Source organism: Salvelinus namaycush, chromosome 6, assembly GCF_016432855.1.
Source record: "Salvelinus namaycush isolate Seneca chromosome 6, SaNama_1.0, whole genome shotgun sequence".
Taxonomy (NCBI): Eukaryota; Metazoa; Chordata; class Actinopteri; order Salmoniformes; family Salmonidae; genus Salvelinus; species Salvelinus namaycush.
Genome location: NC_052312.1, coordinates 41,209,231 through 41,217,173, shown reverse-complemented (window position 1 = coordinate 41,217,173; position 7,943 = coordinate 41,209,231). Strand labels below are relative to the sequence as shown.

At 45.8% G+C, this 7,943-nt stretch overlaps 1 protein-coding gene across 6 annotated transcripts in view; it reads right to left on the bottom strand.

Moving 5' to 3' along the window:
* The window catches only part of LOC120050023 (signal peptide, CUB and EGF-like domain-containing protein 1), a 126,607-nt gene that overhangs the window by 50,471 nt on the left and 68,193 nt on the right, over window positions 1-7,943 (bottom strand). The gene's annotated exons all lie outside the window — the stretch shown is intronic.

Sequence of the window (7,943 nt, the reverse complement as noted above, 5' to 3'; positions counted from 1 at the left end):
GCGGCCAAAGTCTCTTCTGTTCCCCCCCCCCTCATCTCCCCTCTAATGAAGATTTAAATACTGGGGCGTTTAAGTTATTAGTGCACCGGGCTGCTGTGTAAATCAATGGACCGGGGCTGAAGCCACATCAAACGGGTGGGATGTACAGCCACTGGGACTGAAAGAACAGAACCTCAGATCACCACTGAACTGTGGAGGGAGGAGAGGAGGACTGGGGGAGGAGGGAGTTGGACTGTGTAGATCCGTTAAATTAACACTTGGCTTAATTGATCCTGGCATATGCTCTCTGACTGGGACTTGTCTGTGTGTGCGTGTGTGCGTGAGTGTGTGCAAGAAATTGTGCGTCTGTGAACATGTGTCTGGGAGCAGCTCTTTAATGTGTAATACATAATGTCCCCATGACCCTCAGTGCACTCAGGCAGGAAGTCAGAGAGCATGAAACCGGCTTTGTGCAATTAGGGAAGGAAAACATTGGGATCCACGGCCTCCGTTTGATAAGCCTCCGTCCCTCCCTCCATCTCACCCCTGTCTCACACACACACACACACACACACACACACACACACACACACACACACACACACACACACACACACACACACACACACACACACACACACACACACACACACACACACACACACAGAGAGAGAGGAGAGAAGTGTGAATGTAAAATGACTGATGTGTATGACTTTGACAGAGTTAACTGTGCTCAGCTCTGTCCGGCCAGCGCTAACCGCGACGCCTCTGAGCTATCCCCAGAGAGGATGGAATGGGAGGCAGGCATGTTCAACACATTTATTTTGCTCATAAAAATCTCACAGCACATGACCCTCGAGGAGTCTGTAGTGTGTTTGTGATGGAGGGGGAACTCCACCCCCTTCATTGTTGTGAATGAGGATGTTTAAATAGGCCTTCTCCCATCAGCCCACTCTCTGTTAGTCCAACTGGCTGCTGTCAGGCCTGTAGCCCATCAGTCAATCAGTCAGACATGGTTATGACCCTCATCAATAGGGTTTCAAAAACCAGGGAACTTTCAATAAATTCACTGGTTTTCCAGCAATCACGTTTGGAGGACTCCCGGAATAAGCAGGAAATTCAGAACCTTCCAACCACGATTTCTGGAAAACCAGAAAATGTATTGAAAGTTCCCAGAAGTTTACAACCATACCCATCAATGTTTTCTAGCATGGCTCGTTCTGGGGCTGTAGGATGAGCCAAATCAGACAGTCATCTGATTCATCTTGCAGGGCTCCTACAAAGACCGTTGGTCTTCAACTACAGGTCTACAGACCCATCTACCACTAATATGATTTCTCTATCCCCCTCTCTCTCTCTCTCTCTCCCCCTCCCTCCCTCTCCCTCTCCATCTCCCTCCTCTCTCTCTCTCTCTGGTGGAGAGGAGGTAGTAGTACTGTAGTGGAGGAGAGGAGGTAGTAGTACTGTAGTGGAGGAGAGGAGGTAGTAGTACTGTAGTGGTGGAGAGGAGGTAGTAGTACTGTAGTGGAGGAGAGGAGGTAGTAGTACTGTAGTGGTGGAGAGGAGGTAGTAGTACTGTAGTGGAGGAGAGGAGGTAGTAGTACTGTAGTGGAGGAGAGGAGGTAATAGTACTGTAGTGAAGGAGAGGAGAGGAGGTAGTAGTACTGTAGTGGAGGAGAGGAGAGGAGGTAGTAGTGCTGTAGTGGAGGAGAGGAGGTAGTAGTACTGTAGTGGTGGAGAGGAGGTAGTAGTACTGTAGTGGAGGAGAGGAGGTAGTAGTACTGTAGTGGAGGAGAGGAGAGGAGGTAGTAGTACTGTAGTGGAGGAGAGGAGAGGAGGTAGTAGTACTGTAGTGGAGGAGAGGAGGTAGTAGTACTGTAGTGGAGGAGAGGAGGTAGTAGTACTGTAGTGGAGGAGAGGAGGTAGTAGTACTGTAGTGGAGGAGAGGAGAGGAGGTAGTAGTACTGTAGTGGAGGAGAGGAGGTAGTAGTACTGTAGTGGAGGAGAGGAGGTAGTAGTACTGTAGTGGAGGAGAGGAGGTAGTAGTACTGTAGTGGAGGAGAGGAGAGGAGGTAGTAGTACTGTAGTGGAGGAGAGGAGGTAGTAGTACTGTAGTGGAGGAGAGGAGGTAGTAGTACTGTAGTGGAGGAGAGGAGGTAGTAGTACTGTAGTGGAGGAGAGGAGGTAGTAGTACTGTAGTGGAGGAGAGGAGGTAGTAGTACTGTAGTGGAGGAGAGGAGGTAGTAGTACTGTAGTGGAGGAGAGGAGAGGAGGTAGTAGTACTGTAGTGGAGGAGAGGAGAGGAGGTAGTAGTACTGTAGTGGAGGAGAGGAGAGGAGGTAGTAGTGCTGTAGTGGAGGAGAGGAGGTAGTAGTACTGTAGTGGAGGAGAGGAGAGGAGGTAGTAGTACTGTAGTGGAGGAGAGGAGGTAGTAGTACTGTAGTGGAGGAGAGGAGGTAGTTGTACTGTAGTGGTGGAGAGGAGGTAGTAGTACTGTAGTGGAGGAGAGGAGGTAGTAGTACTGTAGTGGAGGAGAGGAGAGGAGGTAGTAGTACTGTAGTGGAGGAGAGGAGGTAGTAGTACTGTAGTGGAGGAGAGGAGGTAGTAGTACTGTAATGGAGGAGAGGAGAGGAGGTAGTAGTGCTGTAGTGGAGGAGAGGAGAGGAGGTAGTAATACTGTAGTGGAGGAGAGGAGGTAGTAGTACTGTAGTGGAGGAGAGGAGGTAGTAATACTGTAGTGGTGGAGAGGAGGTAGTAGTACTGTAGTGGTGGAGAGGAGGTAGTAGTACTGTAGTGGAAGAGAGGAGGTAGTAGTACTGTAGTGGAGGAGAGGAGAGGAGGTAGTAGTACTGTAGTGGAGGAGAGGAGAGGAGGTAGTAGTACTGTAGTGGAGGAGAGGAGGTAGTAGTACTGTAGTGGAGGAGAGGAGAGGAGGTAGTAGTACTGTAGTGGAGGAGAGGAGAGGAGGTAGTAGTACTGTAGTGGAGGAGAGGAGGTAGTAGTACTGTAGTGGAGGAGAGGAGGTAGTAGTACTGTAGTGGAGGAGAGGAGAGGAGGTAGTAGTACTGTAGTGGAGGAGAGGAGAGGAGGTAGTAATACTGTAGTGGAGGAGAGGAGGTAGTAGTACTGTAGTGGTGGAGAGGAGGTAGTAGTACTGTAGTGGTGGAGAGGAGGTAGTAGTACTGTAGTGGAGGAGAGGAGAGGAGGTAGTAGTACTGTAGTGGAGGAGAGGAGGTAGTAGTACTGTAGTGGAGGAGAGGAGGTAGTAGTACTGTAGTGGAGGAGAGGAGAGGAGGTAGTAGTACTGTAGTGGAGGAGAGGAGAGGAGGTAGTAGTACTGTAGTGGAGGAGAGGAGGTAGTAGTACTGTAGTGGAGGAGAGGAGGTAGTAGTACTGTAGTGGAGGAGAGGAGAGGAGGTAGTAGTACTGTAGTGGAGGAGAGGAGAGGAGGTAGTAGTACTGTAGTGGTGGAGAGGAGGTAGTAGTACTGTAGTGGAGGAGAGGAGAGGAGGTAGTAGTACTGTAGTGGAGGAGAGGAGGGAGAGACAGAGATGTTGAGAGAGGAGAGGGGAATGGAGGGAGAGAGAGACATGGAGGAGGTGAAAGAGTAAGAAAGAGGGGGGAGAAGGGGAAAGAGAGGGGGGAGGAGAGAAAAAGAAAGAAGTAGACAGAGACAATAGGTGGAAGTCAGAGAGAGTGAGAGACAGATGGAGACAGAGAGGCCTATTTTAGTGCCTCAGGTCTCTCCTGCCTCCAGTATTTCCGCTGAGGGATGAGAAGATGGTGGTGTTTTTGTGGCAGGCTGGATGCCAGTCAGAGAGACTGATCTCTCTCTCACCAGGGCTGCCTCAGACACAACAACATGAGGAGTCCAGGACACACAGAGGAGCTGCCTGAAGAGAGAGGGGTCCTCTGAGATCTGAGAGGGACGAGCTGCTGTTCTGCATCTCTTTCGAGAGTCGCCAGTCGTCACTGTCCCGGGTAAATGCGTCTGAGCGTGTGTGTGCCTGTGCACGTGCAGGCGCGCGTAAATGTACACGTTTGCGTGTGTGTGTGTGTGTGCGTGGTGAGGACCAGTGTAGTTGCACTCCTCTGCCCTGAGTGGTGATCACACAGCACAGCCGCCCATAAAGCTTCCACTTAAAAGGACCCTTTTAAATAGACCCTTTAAAGGCTCCCAATGTAATATCAAACGGGAAGGACGTTCAAAGCCTCGCTGCAACAATTTATACAACTATTAGAGCTAAAGTTCCTCTTCAAAGAGCCTCTCTAGATGCCTGATTCGTCCTCTATAGCTGCGTAGGTTCTGATGTCAGAGACGGCAAGTAGAGAAAAATTCAGTTTGAAGACTAACTTGAAGATTCCATCTCTTACATAGTGGCTTTTAAGATGTATGGAGCAGCTATCCTCACTACTGTATAGGAGAGTTATTTGTTAACGGACTGTCAATCATACAGTATAAACCAACGAGACTATTTGACTGGTTTAAATCAACAACAATCGGTGCTTTGTTGTATGGAACGGAAGATGTAGGCATCTATAGGTAGATACATGGATGGTTGTAGCCAACTTGGTAGCAAGCATTAAGGCGCCCTTGTCCCTTAAACTGCAGGCTCGTTGGAGGAAAAACCACACCACACACACCCCCCTCCTCTCCTCTCTTTCCGTCCGTGCTCTTGTAAATGCCATTTTAATTGAAATCTGTCAGTCTCTCTCTCTCTCTCCCCTCTCTCTTTCATTTCTCTCTCTCTCTCTCTCTCTCTCTCTCTCTCTCTTGCTCTGTCTCTCTCTCTCTATCTCCAACTGAAACCACAATGCTATAGGTACTAAGCCATGAATTTCAATGAGTGCTTTTCTTCAACGCGCTGCATTGATGTCCTTCAAACTGAGCACTCCCCTATTCCAATAACCCTCCCCAATCTCTTCCTCAAATACAAGAGGGCGCACAGACACTTTCTCTCTCTCTCTCTCTCTCTCTCTCTCTCTCTCTCTCTGTCGTGGGAAGTGGAGTCTCAGACGAAAGCAAAGGTGATATTAGTGATTACTGTGATGTCATAATAAAAGGACCAATTGGGTCCGCCAGTAACACAGGGCCTCTTCTCTGCTGTTGCATTAGTGAAACTGGGTGGAGAGGAGGGCAGGAAGCTGGTTGTTCAGTTCACTTTAACAGAGTCCAGCTGTTCATCTCTGTTACCGTTTTTTACAATCCCTTTGGCACTAATTTCAGAACCTTGTGGTCATTTTTCAAAACTCTAGACACAAAATTCAAAACGGTCATCACTTGTAACGCAGGCTGTCCAATGTTCAAAACATTGCATTGTGCATTCATATCTTTAAAGAAACCTTGCACTTGCAGAATCATTGGTTCAAATAACTCATTTATCATGAAATACCATAGGAGCATTCATTTAGATCACCCACACACAAGATACCGATAGTTTCACTGTGTAGTTGTTCGTACAATCATTAAATATTGTAGTATAAAATATGTGATACATGTTTCATTATGGTACTACACATAAGTACATCACTGTAAAAGGACTAGTAAAAGAGAATACTACAGACAGTGGAATCATTTAACAACATCTGAAATGTATTGATTAAATACAATAAAATCACTAATAGGTTTCTTTGAATCAAAGCAAAAATAATTAGCCACAAAAAAAGAAAAAAACTACAGTAAAACATCAACTGCAGTGTTCCTCACCTGGCTTACTGTAAAAAGCAAAACAAAGGATTGATTACTGTACTTCTATATTTCCATCAAACCTGTCTTGTGGATTTGGCCATAGGTTCTCATCCACATCACAATTAATGTTTTCATTAGCCAAACATCTTGGGAAGAATCTTCGGGCATGACGAATCCAGGCCTGACACTGGTCTGCCGTGATGTCATTGCATGCGTCATCCATGGCCTGGAGAAGGGTGGCTTGTTCGTGAGGGCGCCTATCATATACCTTCCACCTCCATGTGGAGAAAAATTCCTCAATCGGGTTTTAGGAAAGGAGAGTATGGGGGCAAGTACAGGGTGGTAAATTGTGGATGGGCCTGAAACCATGCTTGCACCATTTGAGAATGGTGGAACCTGACATTATCCCACACAATGACATAGGTCATGCCATCAGCTCTACAGACCTGATTTAGCTCATCAAGGAAGGTTACATTCAAACAGCGGATCATGTGGCTGCCTGCAACTCAATATATAGAGTATATAGAGTAGAGAGCTTTAGATGTTGTTCGACCAAACATTAGAACGGGCAAGATGCGTAATCTAAGCAACTTTGACCGTGGTATGATGTTGATGCTACACATGGTGATTCCAGCATCTCAGAAACAGCTGCCTTCCTGGGATTTTTATGCACTACAGTCTCTAGAGTTTACAGAGATTGGTGCGATAAACAAAACACATTCAGTGAGCGGCAGTTCTGTGGGCAAAAACACCTTGTTAATGAGAGAGGTCAGAGGAGAATGTCCAGACTCATTCAAGCTAACAGAAAGGCCACAAATGCTCAAATAACAGCTGTTTAAAACAGTGGTGTGCAGAAGGGCATCTCTTAACGTACAACACCATGAATAATTCAGGCTGTTGTGGAGGTAAAAGGGGGTCCTACCCAGTACTAGATAGGTGTACCTAATAAAGTGGCTGGTGAGTAATGTCAAATCTGAAAACATGGTCTGGAAAAGTGGTACATGGGACCATAGAAACAGTGTCTGATAAAGAACGATGATGAAATATTACATCCATAGATAATGTAGTCCAATTGGTTCATATTCCACAGTAATTGGTGTCTATGGATCTCGTTATCCTGAAACTTTCATGATCTAAACATGGATTATTGTTTGTCAGTTTCCATAAAACTATGCATTAAGAGTAATGCAACAGTTACTCATCATTTTGAGCAGTTGTATCAATTGATAGTTAGATCATTGTAATGAAATGAATAGACAGTCATCTCAGATGTAATGTGTGAATTGCATTTTGAAATGGTAATACTTTGATGTTAATTAAGTTGTGTCATTTTGAACAGGTGATTTTAGTTCAATGAACAAATGATCTTAGCTTTATGTGTATTGTATCCAAGCAATTGGAAAAAGTGTTAGAGTTCTGAAAAATTTGCTTTTTGATCATTGGTTGTGAGTTTTGTGTCTAGAGTTTTGAAAAATTTGCTTTTTGATCATTGGTTGTGAGTTTTGTGTCTAGAGTTTTGAAAAATGACATCAAGGTTCCGAAATTAGTGGCAAAGTGATTGTAAAAAACTGTAAGGGAACAAGAGCTTTACTAACCTGGTGCCAGATCTGTTTGTACTGTCTTGCTCCTATGGTCATTGAAGTTGGCAAGACAGCACAAACAGATCTGGAATCAGGCTACAGTTGTAACTGCCATTTGGGTCAGGAACCTTCCCTAACCTGGATTATTTGAATTAGAAGTGCGTGTGTGTGTGTGTGTGTGTGTGTGTGTGTGTGTGTGTGTGTGTGTGTGTGTGTGTGTGTGTGTGTGTGTGTGTGTGTGTGTGTGTGTGTGTGTGTGTGTGGACAGTATGGAGATGTTGCGGCGTCCATTCCCCTGTAGCTCTGATGGTTGTAACTAACTCCACACAAACACACACACACACACACACACACACACACACACACACACACACACACACACACACACACACACACACACACACACACACACACACACACACACACACACACACACACACACACATCGGGTCAGTCACACTCACACTCGTAAAACATTTTGACTCACCAAAGACAAACTCTGACCTAAAAATACAGCGAACATGGCAGAAGAGAAAAAATGTCAAATGGACAGTCTTCCGAAGTAAATAACAACTCATATTTACCCCCAGAGAGATAGAAAGAGATAAAGAAAGAGAGAGAGAAAGAGATAAAGAAAGAGAGAGAGATAAAGAAAGAGAGAGAGAGAGAGAGAGAGAGAGAGAAAGAGAGAAAGA